Here is a 14824-nt window from a genome sequence, read left to right as displayed (position 1 = left end):
TGAGCAAGTGAACAGCAACAAAGAGACATTTACACGCTTCCGTTGATTTTTTTTTTTTTCAGCTTCCTGGTCATGACGGTCTCTACTTCTCCACAATCCTTCCGCAGTTGGCATGTGTGCCAGGAAAAGACCATTTGGGATCTGCTAAACGATTCCACTGCAGGTCAGTCAATGCCTTGCGCAATATTTAGGCAGAGGGCCAGTATGTGTCAAGTCCTGACTGGCCTACAGTTCCAGCGATAAACTGTATCCGCGGGAGAGAGGCAGACTTGCAGACACAAACTCCCAACACAGAACGAGTCATGCTTTACAAAAGGCTCCCTCAAGGGCTCAGGAAGCAGAGGAGGAACTGACCCGGTCAGCATCACCTGGGGCATGATCTCAAAACTCAACAAAGTGAGGGCAGGTGACCCAAGTCTACATGAATCAACAGAATGTTACCAGCTGGGGGAGAAGGAGGGGGTTCTCGGGGCATTGAAAACAGAAAAAAATAGCATGTTGCCAGCCTAGGGATGTGAGCCATTCATGAGTAACAGAAATAAGGGTGACCTGGGAAGAATGATTTGGACCAATTTAGAAAGAATCATGCCTCAGAATGTGATTTTTTTTGTTGTCGTTTTTGTCTCTTTGTTGTTTTTTTTTTTTTTTTGTCTGAGGCAGGTACAGAAAGCTTTAAACAAGAAGCTGGTAAAATTGGACCAGTGTTTTCAGGAAGAGAAGTTCTATATGCGGATTGAGGAAAGCAAGGAAACTGTATACTAGACTATTGTCAAAAATAAGCCTGTATGGGCTTTGCTGGCAGCTCAGAGGTAAAGAATTCGCCTGCCAATGCAGGAGAACACAGGTTTGATCCCCGGGAAGATCCCACATGCCAAGAAGCAACTAAGCCCGTGCACCACAGCCACTGAGCCTTGCTCTAGAGCCTGGAAGCCCCAACTTCTGAGTCCACTGCTGAACTGCTGATGCCCACGCCGTAGAGCCTGTCCTCTGCAGCAAGAGAGACCACCGCAGTAAGAAGCCCAAGCACCGCAACTAGAGAGTGGCCCCCAGTCACCACAATTAAGAGAGAAACCCATGCAGAAAGGAAGACCCAGGACAACCACAAATAAATTATTTTAAAAAATAAGAATGTACAATTTATGCTGCTTGCCATTTTTCTGTTACCTATCTATCCCCTCCACACTCAATCACCCCCATAGCTATCACTAGGTTATTATAATTTCATAAACTCAAAATAATATGGAAGCCTAGCTTTCTGGAACATTAAAGGTACATGCAAATGTGCAAAACAGAAGCAGAAAACGTCTCATACCTATCTGAAAGGAAAAATCCACTGCTAACATTTGACCAATGATAGCTTCTAAAGAGTTTTGTTTCTGTTTTTTTTAACTTGAGTTACTTTTAAAACTTGTCATCACTGACAAGCACAGATTAAGTAGAAATTTTTTTCTTTGAAATGACAAAAGATGGTAGAGATTGAGCAACTGGCAGTTATAGTAAAAAAAGAAAAAAAAAATTCAAGTTCCCTTTTAAAACAAAGAAGTGCTTATATGCTTAGTAACTATAGCACTAATCAAGGCAATCACACATCATTCAAAATCATCACAAACCCCTATTTTCCACTGTAGTTCATCTAGGGGTTTTTGTATGAAAGGTGTACACCTCAACAAGGCTTGCCATGATGTTCAATGAAAGCAGCTACTTAGTTATTTTCCTACCTCTCCACGAAAGTGGATGAGACATGTTCCCAAGCTTTTGCTGAAGCGCTAATCACACCATCACAGTTTGGACGGAGTTGAAACACAGCAATTGCTGTGACTGCCAGGTTCACCACATTTGCCGATGGTCCCATCACAGGCACATGTTTTGCTCTTCTGGGTCTTAAAAACAAACTGCTTGACCTCTCTGAGGGAACACAGAGGAGTCTACTCAACCAGGACAGACTAGATACCCTCTTACAAATAACCCTGCAGAATCTGCTACAAATTTTGGCCTTCAGCTTCCAACTGACCCTCCCCTGTGAGACCACAAGCCCAATTCAGGAGACTTTTTTGCTGTAGGTTTTATTGAACTATTTGCTTCTCAGCTCTTATGTTACTATTACTGTGTTGCTCTTATTACACGGAGACAAAAAGCATACACTTAATAAGACCAAGTGACATGCTTTTAAATATGATTTTAAATGCGCCTCCAGATGAAAGCTTTGAAAAGGCTTGCAGTTCCCCTGGAATCAAAGAATAACACTCCATAGACTCTGTAGAGTGGACACAGAGAGACAGACCAGAGAGACCAGGACCACCACGATTTCACAGTTGCGTCCCTTCTCAATTTCTTCTCCAGCTTCAAGTCAGAACATTTTTAAGGGTTTGAATTCACAGTCTTCCCCAAATGAATCTAAGGATCTGGTACATGTTATAAAACTACCTACTGTGTTAAGGCATTGGGGTAGGAGTGGGGAATGGGGGGGTGGGAGAAGAACCCTGACATTTGAACTTACACCTTGCAAATTTGCTAAAGAAAGGCTGAATTTTGCAAACCAAGCACCACCACAGATAAGTGTTTAAGAATTCTAGCATATCTGTGTATAGACAAAATTGGGAAGATAACATTTGGTGGGTGGGCATTTTTAAATACTCCTCTTGTCCCAATTCTTTCAACTGGATGGTGGGGTTACAGAAAGAGGCTGAAGTCCTTGCACTAAATATCCACCTGACCTTGGACATGTGACTAAAATCTCTGTGGGTCCCAGATATCACACTGGGAAAAAAGGAAAGTCCATGAGAGAAGGTGAGAAGAAACTGGACTAAAAGATTCTAAAGACAACTGTAGTTCTACATCTGGTTCTAATAAGGTTACCAGCCTGAAATGTCCTAAAAGTTCTTCTTCACCACACTTGTTTGAAAATTAGATAATTTTATGGATGTGCTAATCACCTACTTGCAGATGGAGCTGAACTTTCTGAAAAAGTTTTAAAACTAAAACCCAATATCCTAGATGCTTTGCCAGCTAACATTCGTTAGATAAATGTTCATAAGTGATACAGCCACATGGGGAAATTGTAGCTGGCATCTCTAAGTCTCCAGTAGGTCGTTATGCAACATGGTCATGATAATCCTCTCCCTCCACGTAAAGATCTTGAGAAATCTCCTTCTTCAGTGACTCAGGGTGTAGTCAGACAACTTGCTTGGACCCAAAGAATGCAGTGGAAATGACACTATGAGACTTTCAAGCCTAAACTGTGAGAAGCTTGCAGTTTCCACTCATTGTCCTCTTGGGACATTGTAGCCATGTGGACCAGTCTGGGGTTTTCTTTCCTCCTGGAGTGTGTTAAAATCCCACCAGCACAGTCTGGTTCTCAGCAAGTGTTCAGGAGATGGCAATTCTGACTTAAGACATAGCTTGGACTAGATGAAAGAAGCAAGGAAAAAGAGAGAACGAGAGGACTGCCCTGGTGGTTCAGTGGTTAAAAATCCACCTGCCAATGGAAGGGACATGGGTTTGACACCTGGTCCAGAATGATCCCACCTGCCTTGGAGCAACTAAGCCCCTGTGCCACAACTCTTGATGTGCACGTGCTGCTGAGCCTGTGCTCCACAAGAGAAGCCACCACACTGAGAAGCCCCCATGTGCCAAAACTAGAGAAAAGCCAGAGTGCAGCAACCAAGACCCAGCACGGCCAAAGTATATAAATAAATCAACCTGGGGAGAAAAAAAAAAACTATAATGAACATTTTTTTAAAAAGACAGCAAGAGAGAAGCCAAACCAGCAGAATGGAAGGAAACTCTCCAGAGCTCACTGGCTGTTTCCTGCCCAATAAACTGTCCAGTGTGGACCCAGCACATCAATGAGCCTAGCTTTAAACTAAACGCTAGGGACTTCCCTGGTGGGCCAAAGGCTGACTCCATGTTTCCTGTGCAGGGCACCTGGGTTCGATCCTTGGTCAGGGAACTAGATAATGCATGCTGCAACTAAGACCCGATGCAGCAAAATAAATAAATAAATATTAGGGAAAACAAATTAAACTGTGCACATCATAGCTAAGGAAAGTGGATAGAGACAAAGGGGCTTCATCCTAGACCAAAGCAGTAGTTAGATCAATACTAACTGGAAATTATGGACATTATCCTCCCCCAATTACTAAAATTGCAAAACAACTATCCTGAGATCTTATCTCAGCAGGGTTAAGGCCAGTTACATGCTGGTTGGTTTTCAGAAATTGCACATTAAATCAGAGACCTTATCTTGACACAGGCTGCTTCTGCTAAACTCTCTCTTAGCTTGCTAACATTTGTGTTGATCCATGATTCATGAGCCCCATGCTGTAAGCATTTCAGGGCTGGATCAACTGAGTGACAACAATGAAAGGCAAGTAAATCACTGATTTCTTCAGTGTGGAAGGTGAGCATAAATCTCCAGCTACAAGAAGCCACCACTGAGGCCTGTTTTTAGAGCATTTTCTGGAACAACAGTGACTATACCTCTCTGACTGCTGGAGCTGCCTCCCACCCCTTGCATTCCCATCTTTACAAACACTCTCTCATTTCATCTTCATAGAGATTTTCATGGAGAAACCATTTTCATTTCAGAGCTAAGCAAATGAGTTCAGCAAGGTTGCATGAGGCTAGACCCCAGGTCTGGCTGACTCCAAAGTCTGGATTCTTAAATAATGTGGTCAGTGCCTGCTATTGGCAAAAGAAAGCTAAAAAATGTAGATACATTTCTGAAATCATACCTGTCTTGAAGAAAGATCATACTGGATTTTAATCACATGTTAAATGGTCTGGTTAAAGTAGTAACACTAAAGATAAACAGAAATTGGCACTGATAAACTTGCAGGAGTTTATCAGATAAACCTGTATCTGAAAAAAAAATATTGCCTCCTTATAATCAGCAGGATGTGTTCCAAAAATATGTCATTCCAAGTGCGTGTGCCTGAAAAACAACAGACACTGCTTAGAAAATAATTTTTTAAATCATCTTGAATGATAAACATTTTTCATATTCCATGGACAAGAAACAGATTTGTCCCAAAGAAGAGCAATTTGCATTACTGCTATCACTGTTACCGTTTTGCTGTTATTCATTGAGTCCAAGCCAAAACTGCAAGAATCCTTGCAGCTTCCAAGTCCTGCCCTCTTGGAACCCTGTTGGCAAGTAAACACGGCCAAGCTAGCCTGCTGGGAAGGAATACCCCGCAGATGCGCCCCACCTCCCCCAGTACTGTATCCGGCTCATAGCAAGTATCCATCAAACGGCAATTCTTTACTGAGAGAAGGGCTTTCCAGGTGGCTAAGTGGTAATGAATCTGCCTGCCAATGCAGGAGATGCAAGAGACTCGGGTTCAACCCCTGGGTCGGGAAGATCCCCTGGAGTAGGACATGGGAACCTACTCCAGTATCCTGCCTGGAAAAAGCCATGGACAGAGGAGCCTGAAGGGCTACAGTCCACGGGGCCGCAGGGAGTCAGACACGATGGAGTGACTGAGTAGACAGCACACTGACAGAAACCTAGCTTGCAGTCAGTGGCAGTACACACTGTGAGACGCAACCAGAGAGAATGAGAGAGGGTGCTCGAGAAGGACGCAGTTAAGCCATGGAGATCTTCCCGCTTGCCCACAACTTGTCTCTGTAGCTGAGGTGAACTTCTCATGTGTGACACTTCGCACAAAGTGAGACAACAAGCCATCAGCATTTTGAGCCTAAGGTTTCTTCGAACGGAACAAGAGGGCAGTTTCACTCTTGTGACAGACAGTGTCAGTCCCCAGTAGCTGCCCGCCAGCGTGACTGCCAGCCCACTTCCCCATCTGTCCTGTTTCGTTCTGACTGCATGTCCTCCTTTCTGGGCTGGCTATCTCAGAACTCCTACTGGAGACCAATCATGCAAACCTACCACCCTCTTCCATTTACAAATCATAAAAGTTTCCTGTGCTGCTGAAAAGGAAGTGAAAAGTACTCTTTGGCCAAGTCTAGGTGGTAGAGCGAAAATTTGGAAGGACTACAGATTGGGAGTTAGTGGAGACAGACAGGAGGAGACATATGGCAGAAATAAAATAGACACCAACAAAGAAAGGACAGCCTATGGCCAAGGTCAATGCCAGGGAAAAACTTCACAGAAGGGTTCAAAGATTCTTTGTAGCGATGCCACAGACATTTGAAAGGGTTACTTTAATCTCCCACTCCGTACCATGCAAAGGACTTGGAAATAATTCTGATAAGACCCAGGATGAAAGCCTAGCTCTAGTGACAATATAAGAATTCAACGATCTTTCCCTACAGGTTAGCTATGATCCAGGCTCATGAGAAAGGTTTCTTTGATACCAGCTCATTTACTTCTGACAAGAACCCTGTGAACTAGATGGTACCCTTACACACCTGTTATATCCATAAGAATGAGGCTCTAAAGGAAAAATATGATCATTTACTCGAGCAGGAAATGGCAACCCACTCCAGTAATCTTGCCTGGAAAATCCCATGGACAGAGGAGCCTGGCGGGCTACATACAGTCCATGAGATTGCAAAGAATCAGACACAACTGAGTACAGACAGACAGACAGAGGATCATTTACATACTGCCACTTTTGTCAAAAGAAGATGTATCTGATTGTTCGTAAAGTTTAAAGTAATCATAAAAGCTTTGGGTTGCTTTTAAATTTCAGTAAACATTATTTATACAGAAATGTAACACTGAAGTTGCACTGTTATCCCAGAAATTATTTTGAAGTTTTTAATTTTATTTACTTGACTTTTTTCCGATGGTCCCAAGATTCTTAGAGCATCACATACATTTCCATATGTGTGTTTGTGTGTGCCACAAATGAACATGCATGTGTACACACATACATACATCTAGAGTAAGCGCTATGTCTATTTCAAAAAATAATCTCTTAACACATAGGAAGCTCTCTCTCTCTTAGGACTTTTATTTATGTAACCAACCCCCTCAAATCAATTAGTGTTTGGCATAAGGATATTTTAAAGTTAATGTAACTTAAAATTACTTTCCTTTTAGAAATCTTGGAAAGGGAGATTAACTGGGGGATTACCTATGAGTTTGAAAAATCAAAACTGAAAATAACTGATTAAAGAAAAATTGAAACTGATTTTCGAGGAAACCATGCCATCTGGGGAAGGATTCCATTTTTGGATTCCAGAATCAATGCAAATATAAATAATCTCTTAAACTGAAGTCCAAACTAACTCTTCTTTGGCTGCTAAGTGCAAATTCATTGGAATCATATTTTATCATGTAGAAATAATATATTGGAATCAAAGGAATGGTACCTATCAATGCAGTTAAGTGGGGGAAGAAAGACACAAGGCCGGAAGTTTCTGGTAATCTCCCTTGACATAAATTAAACTGAAATTACTTATTGCAAATGGAAGTTAAGTGTAACTGCTCTCTCCAACCCAGCTAGAAAAGGGATCTCAAGAGGTCTAAGCACTAAGAAGGGAAAAAAGACTTTACATAAAATATCCAATCTAAATATAAAACCATATAAAATATTAAATATGCAATTTGAATGTTCGTGAGGCTGTTTGAAAACCTCCATTTGCGATCTGACCCTTTCAAACTAAATCCTAATTTATTTGTTTTGAAGTAGCTTTTATGAACAACTGCCTCTCATTTCAGTCATGTAAGTGGGTGCTGCAAACATACTTAAGGTGTGAAATTTAAATACATAAAGATAGTGTCAATAAAAAGCTACTGCAGTCTGCCAAAGAGCCCATCATTCAATTCCTATAAACAGGAAGGTAGTGCATTTTGCAGTGTCCGTCAGCATTCCCATCCTTAGAATGGAATAAGTAAATGAAGAATGAATAGTTGTGCGAGCACTTGGTTCAGGAGCCATCTTTATAGACTGCCATCTGATGATAGGACCTTAAGACAACATATTAATACGGGGTGAAATTCCATAGTTCTCTGCGTGCGGTGAACTCACACAGTGTGAGGGCACGTTGTTCTTCGTCACTGGCAGGATCACAAGGCAGGAGTTAGTGATAAGGTGAGTTCTTACTGTTAAAATCCTCAAGACAAAGAGATAGCTTTGTTTGCATGTGTTTTCCCAAGAAATGTAAGTCAGGTGGTGATGATTACCGTCACTAATGGTGGAAAGTAAGGGTAAGAAAAGGACTGTTTCGATGAATGAAGGATGACGAAGGCTAAAAATACCTCCACTGGAAAATGACATGATTTCTGCCTGCTACAGGAACTCTTCTGATCCCTGTCCCATTCGGTCCTTCCATCTGTCCATTCCACAAATATTCCATAAAGGACAAATACTGTATTTAGTCCTGGGATTTAAAAACTTATCAAGTCAGACATGTTCCTTTTCTCTGCAATTCTAACAGATTTCCTTTGGGCAGAGAGTGTGATAACAACATTGTTATCATTGCTTTGAATAAAACAACAGTCTCCATCCCTTGACAGCTTCCCTGGTGGTCAGACGTAAAGAATCCGCCTGCAATATAGGAGACCTGGGTTCGATCCCTGGATTGGGAAGATCCCCTGGAGGAGGACATGGCAACCCATTCCAATTTTCTTGTCTGGGGAATCCCTATGGACAGAGGAGCTTGGTGGGCTGCAGCTCATGGGATCTCAAAGTTCTTGGGCGTCTAGGCCTGGCACGAGGAGGGTGATGTTGCTTCCTTCCTCATTCTGGTCCACTACCCGACTTCAACTCAGAGTCAGACACGACTGAGCAACTAAGCATGAATGCACGCCATTCCTTCAGAGTCTATTGCAGAGAAGGGATTTAAGTCAGAAAACAATCCTGCCCCATTTTACAACTGAGAACGTCTGACAGGTGAAGCAACTTGCCCAGGGTCTTACCTACACAGGAAACTAGGTAAAAAAGAAGCCAGGATTAAAAATTCAGGGTCTCTTTTCAGAATGCAACCCGTCTCTCCCTGCCTACCCTTCTAGCAAAAGTGCTGGCCACTCAGACGTGTCTGACTCTTTGTGACCTTTTGGACTATAGCCCGCCAGGCTCCTTTATCCATGGAATTCTCCAGGCAAGAATACTGGAGTGGGTTGCCATGCCCTTGTCCAGGGGATCTTCCAAACCCAGGGATCAAACCCAGGTCTTCTGCATTGCAGACAGATTCTTTACCGTGTGAGCCAACAGGGTATCAAGTCCTAGCAAAAGGAAGAAGCAATTAATCAAGGCTCTCATCGGGCAGGTATGAGCCTCCCTACCTTGGTTTCCTCATCAAAAATTGGAGACAAGAAACACATGCACCTGAGGTGTGTGCAAAGGATCAAATTAGTTATGATCAGTTCTTAGACCAATCTCCTGACATACAGTAAGTACTCAGAAAAGTGTTAAACATTATCATTGCTTCAAGAAAGCAGAAAAGTTTCAATAGCAGTGAATAGCCTCAGAACAGAGAGCAGAAACTTGTTCCAGACATCAGAGATGTTGTAAGACAGTCATTTTCCCCGACCATCTGCCTATACTCTGCTCTTCCTAATTTAGCATTTGATCTATGTTTCCTTGGGCTTCCCAGGTGTCACTAGTGGTAAAGAACCTGCCTGCCAATGCAGGAGACATAAGAGACAAGGGTTCGATCCCTGAGTTAGGAAGATCCCATGGAGGAGGGCATGGCAACCCACTCCAGTATTCTTGCCTGGAGAATCCCATGGACAGAGAAGCCTGGTGGGCTAGTCCATGGGGTTGCAAAGAGTTGGACTTCAATAAAGCAATGTAGCAGGAGAAGGCAATGGCACCCCACTCCAGTACTCTTGCCTGGAAAATCCCATGGATGGAGGAGCCCAGTAGGCTCCAGTCCATGGGGTCGCTCAGAGTCAGACACGACTGAGCAACTTCCCTTTCACTTTTCACTTTCATGCACTGGAGAAGGAAATGGCAACCCACTCCAGTGTTCTTGCCTGGAGAATCCCAGGGACAGGGGAGCCTGGTGGCCTGCCATCTATGGGGTCGCACAGAGTCGGACATGACAGAAGTGACTTAGCAGCAGCAGCAGCAGCAGGCACACAGGGTGTATCCTTACATTGTTACCTAATTGTCTAATCCAGCAAGATTCTCACCTACTCCAAGGGAGAGATCCCCCCCCACCACCCCGTCATTTACTTCTATCCCTCTTCCCTAGACCCAGTGACCAGACCCTCCTCCTACTTCTTAACTTCATGTCAATTAAAACTTGCAGGGATTAAGTCTTAAGGAAAACAAAACAAGAAGAAATTGAAAGCAATGTGGAAACTAGTTTATTTTAGAGATGGATCTAGCTATACACGTTTTCTGTTCATCCAGCCTAATCATATCGACATCTGTTCACAAGTGTGCCAAGATTTTAGCAAGGCATTTGAAAACATCTCTCCAATCTGCCTCACGGCTTGATAAAAAAAACTAAAGAGGAAAATCCTTAGAGGAACTCTTACCCAAAGGGATCTACTAGTGGGCCTATGTCAATTCAAGGCAAGAAGGTCCCAAAGATGAACTGAAGGGCTCTCACTTGCCATTCTGTCAACATCGCCACCAAAGACGCAAGTGGGTATGCTGACAAAATCTGAGGGAGGTCTGAAGCTGAGAAAGAGGAACGCGCTAGATTTTGGGGGCAGAATCCAAAATTATCTCATCAGCTGGAATTTGGGGCCAAATCTATTGAGAAGAAATTTAAAGATATACGTAGTTAAGTCTACCAAACAGGAACAAGGAGGATATGTTTAATTAGAAGCCCCTGTAGAAATCTGTCAGAGATTTTAGCTAACTGTAACCACACAATCAATTAGCGAGCTAAGGTTACCTACAAGCTAATGGATTCAAATTTTAGATTACCCAAAGAGAAATGAGGCAATACTCTCATCAATTAAGCAGAAGGTGGTAGGCGTTCATCAGAGATAGATAAGCACTTAGGATCCAAGATCTAGTAAAAATAATTCATTCAAGAGAAAGAGACCCACTCATATCCAAGGCCTGTCATATACTTTTCTAGCTTTTGCAGGTGAATAAGCTCCAGGAAGGTAAATCGAACTTGAGTTCCCCTTCATTTCCTCCATGTGCATTCCTACGGTTGATTCACTGAACTCATCAGGTAACCATTACCACAAGCATACTCCTTAGAAGGCAAACAGAATGATTTCATAGGAGCCTAAGGGCAGACTAACATAGACTCCTATAGCATTTGCTTGGTGACTAAGCAGCCATTTTTATTTTTTTTTTCCACTTTGTAAGAAATAATCCCTGGATATCCCAAAATAAAGTTGACTTACATACAGAGCCGGCTCCACTATGAGATTTACAAAAACTTTCACTGGGAAAACTAAAAGATAAATTAGCCATCACTCGAAATACTTTTGTTTGCTGGGAGGTCACAACATCTTTTAATAGTGTCTGCAATTAAAAGCAGGAGGAGGCACAGTGAGTTTCTACTGTTAGACACAGAGGAAGTGGGAGAGGTATGGCAACCAGTGAAATACTCTGCCCTCTGGATCAGGAAGAAATATTGCTTCTGTGGTTTTTATAAAATGTGCTTAGTGGCTAAAATCACATCAAAAAGAACCAAGATTAAAGTTGGATCCAACAGGTAGAAGGAAGGAGAGGAGAGGTCCAGAATACACCGAGAAAGTGAAAAGTCAAAAGTGAAAGTCCAAAGCCAATAAAGAAAAATCTAAGTTCATAAACTCTGTAGCTTTTTAACTAATGCAAAAAAACCTGTATTTGTACATATAAAGGATAAACAGAATCTAGGTCAGTACTTCTAACATTATTCCATTCTACCAAAATTAATAAAATGGGAAAGATTTAGAACCCATGAGAATTTTTGAGACCAGAACTTTCAGAAAAATGAGTAAATGTGTATAGTGAAATTAATTACAACATATAGCTGATATTTATCGAGCAATTACTATAGTCAACTGCTACACTGAAATTCTGCATGGATTTCCTTGTCCAACTTTTCAACAAGCCTTTAGGCAGGTACTGGCGATCACAGGCGGGACCTCACTAGCAGAGAGAAGGGGCTGCAGGGCCCTTAACGTTCCCCTACAGAGAAGGATTTACCTCTTCAGTTTACTGCAATAGATCCTTGCCTTTGAGAGACTCTCATTTCCCAGGCCCAGGAGGAGACAAAGCAAAAATGAAAAGGGGGAAGGGATGGAGAGGAGGATGGGGTCACGGTGAAATGAGGAAATTCCCTAAGTAAACGCTGAGATGCGAGGAGGAAGGGAAGGAGGAGAGAAGGCCCAAAACCGCTCTAAGCCTCCAACAGGAAAAGTGCATTTTTCTGAGATAACAACCGCAAAGTTCAGAGGTTGCTCTAGGCGTGGTAAATCTTTTAGTGCCTTCGAAAGTCATTTTCTGTCCCAGACATTCATCCTTTTTGCGGCTGCAAAGAGAAAGGGACCAGCGACCCGTGCAAGTGTCAGGAATGCATCCGAGGGAGCCCCAGCGAAGTTGCAGGGCAGCTATTGTGCTTCAGTGAAGTTCAAAGGAAAAGACCGTCCCGGGGGACTCGCGGCGGCTGGGCTGTTGCGCGGGAGGAGTACGCGGGAGACCCGGCGGAGGCAGAGCCTGAGCAAGCTGGTCCCGGCACCACCGCGCGCCACTGCGAAACCGCGAAACGGACAGCAATTCCAGCCGGGAAAGACCAAAAGAGAGAAGGAGGGGGAACCAATGCAGTGGGGGTGGGGAGCCTTAGGGGTTCAAGGCTTTAAATTGAGAGAGTCTAGAGCCGCTTTAGGATCGGACCAGGGGTGCGGGGCTGAGATATTTACATTGTTCCTGGCAGGCTAAAGACGAGCAAGAGGTGGGGGTTGGGGGGGGGGGGGGCGGTGCTGGGAAAGAAAGAAAAAGAAAACAAACTGTGCTCGCTATTAAATATTCATGACAGCAGCTTTGCTAAGACTAATGGAAAGCATATAAATCCCTTTATAGCTTAGTTAAATGCAAAAAGATGGATGAGGGTCACAGCGTGCTCTGGGGCAAATTGGTAAGAATATGAAAATCTGGACCACAGGAGGTTGGGATTCTTGGGGAGCGGAGAGCTGGCTGCAAGTTTTATTTAGATCCATTCCAGTAGGTGTGGCTACCACCCCCATTCATTTCCAATGACTACAATAAAGCACTACTGGGATAGTGGGGTTTCAATTACCGCACACTCCTAAAGGACTTTTTTTTTCCTCCTAAAAGTTTATTTTTTCCTCCTCCTCTCTCAAATATAATGGCATGGTTAACATTTGACAGATGTTACTGTTTTAAGTGATGCTTAAACACAGGTCCGAATTCTCGAAACAGATCTAACTTGACTGAGCAAATGGATATCCAATCTTTTATCTGCAACATCTTGCCAAGGCATCTGCCAAAGAATCTTCCAGAAAGCACGCAAAGTCGTGGGCTCAGAGAGAGCAGAGCAAGGGAATTCTAGTGTAAATAGGACTTGGCTGTACCCACACATCTGCACGTTTAGGAACCTCAGCTGTGCTGCGTCTCTACTCAAGCTTAAGCTGTAAGGAAGGACGAGAAGCCCATCCATTCCCCTTAAGAAGCCTCAGGAGTCCACTGTGGCGGAAGGGGGAGGGGTGCTTTTCTGTTGTTCAGTCGCTAAGTTGTGTTGGACTCTTTGTGACCCTATGGAAAAGTTTATACCGAGGCAGTGCTGTGTACTAAAGAATGGTACCAAGGATCCAAGCTTCTCATTATTTAAACAAAGTTTCTGTGGAAGAAGGAGTTGTTATTTGTACTGTAGGGGGTAATTATTCTGTTTTCTTTTACATTTTATATACTGAAAAGAGAAAATAAATACAACCAGGTGAGGATTTATATACCACTATGAACATAATTTATAGATTTATATATCACCACGAATGTAATTCAGGGCTGAGGGAAGCATATTCCTGAAACAAAACATAAAATCATTCCAAAAAACCCTCATAGAAAAGTCACCAGTTGATAATATAAGAACTGTAAGATCCCCAAGTCCACAAGACACAAACTAGGCTGCTTTTAAAAGTAAATGTTAGGCACCCTGCTTTCAAGAACAAATTTCAGTTTCCACTTTCCATTACATTCCCCTTCTAGAAGGGAAGGGAAATGGTGTGAATTGCGGAATTTTGAACACCGTCCATTGTAATCACTTAACGGACTTTCGTCTCAGAGCAGGTATGTATGTATGATTGTCAGCTTTGGATAAATTTTAACAACAAATGTAAACATTAAAAAAGTTTTCAGTGTGTTCTTCTCTTTCTCTGTGACATTCAAAGTCTTTGTATGCACTTCCATTATCATCAGTAATAATTCCTCCTGGACATGCGTCTGTCTTGACCCCTCTCCCCACAGCTCTCCCTTCATCTTTGAGCTTTATGTTACTCACCCTCACGCCCAAGAACGGTGAGGATGTCTTGCTAATTCCACAGGACGCTCAGTGCTTGACACAGAGTAAGTGCTCAATAAACACGAGATACTACTATTACACAGCAGTGTCTGATGAATGAGTGTTCGATGGAATTTTTAGGAGCTAGAGACGCCTCTTTTTTTATAAAATTAAATCATTTGCTGAAATTATTTTTATCTTACAATTAGATGACAAAACTGTGCAACCAAATGGAAATTACACAGGCATTTTTATTGGACTTCCTATAAATAGGAAGTCAACAATTATTAATGGGAAAATAAAAATATATAGAATAATAAAAATAAAGACTTCATACAGATTTCACTCTGGGAGTTGTTTTTATTAAAATGTTTGGAAAGCAATGTTCCAATTTTCCCCATTTTAAAAGTAGAGAGAAGAGAAGGGAGATGAAAAATCTGTTTCCAGACAGAACTTTCAATTAAAGAAACCACACCTGGAAAAACCCAAGTCAATG

General features: G+C 42.5%; 1 protein-coding gene and 1 long non-coding RNA gene across 2 annotated transcripts in view; both read right to left on the bottom strand.

Moving 5' to 3' along the window:
• The window catches only part of EXT1 (exostosin glycosyltransferase 1), a 313610-nt gene that overhangs the window by 263898 nt on the left and 34888 nt on the right, over window positions 1-14824 (bottom strand). The window lies entirely within an intron of this gene.
• Window positions 631-14824, bottom strand: part of LOC139186943 (uncharacterized) — a 41857-nt gene continuing 27663 nt past the window's right edge. Inside the window, exon 2 of the long non-coding RNA XR_011570631.1 lies at window positions 631-14824. This exon is cut by the window's right edge and continues 22115 nt beyond it. This is a non-coding gene — a long non-coding RNA (uncharacterized lncRNA).

Source organism: Bos indicus, chromosome 14 (genome assembly GCF_029378745.1).
Source record: "Bos indicus isolate NIAB-ARS_2022 breed Sahiwal x Tharparkar chromosome 14, NIAB-ARS_B.indTharparkar_mat_pri_1.0, whole genome shotgun sequence".
Taxonomy (NCBI): Eukaryota; Metazoa; Chordata; class Mammalia; order Artiodactyla; family Bovidae; genus Bos; species Bos indicus.
Note: the sequence above shows the minus strand (reverse complement) of the source record. Positions and strands in the feature narration are given on the sequence as shown.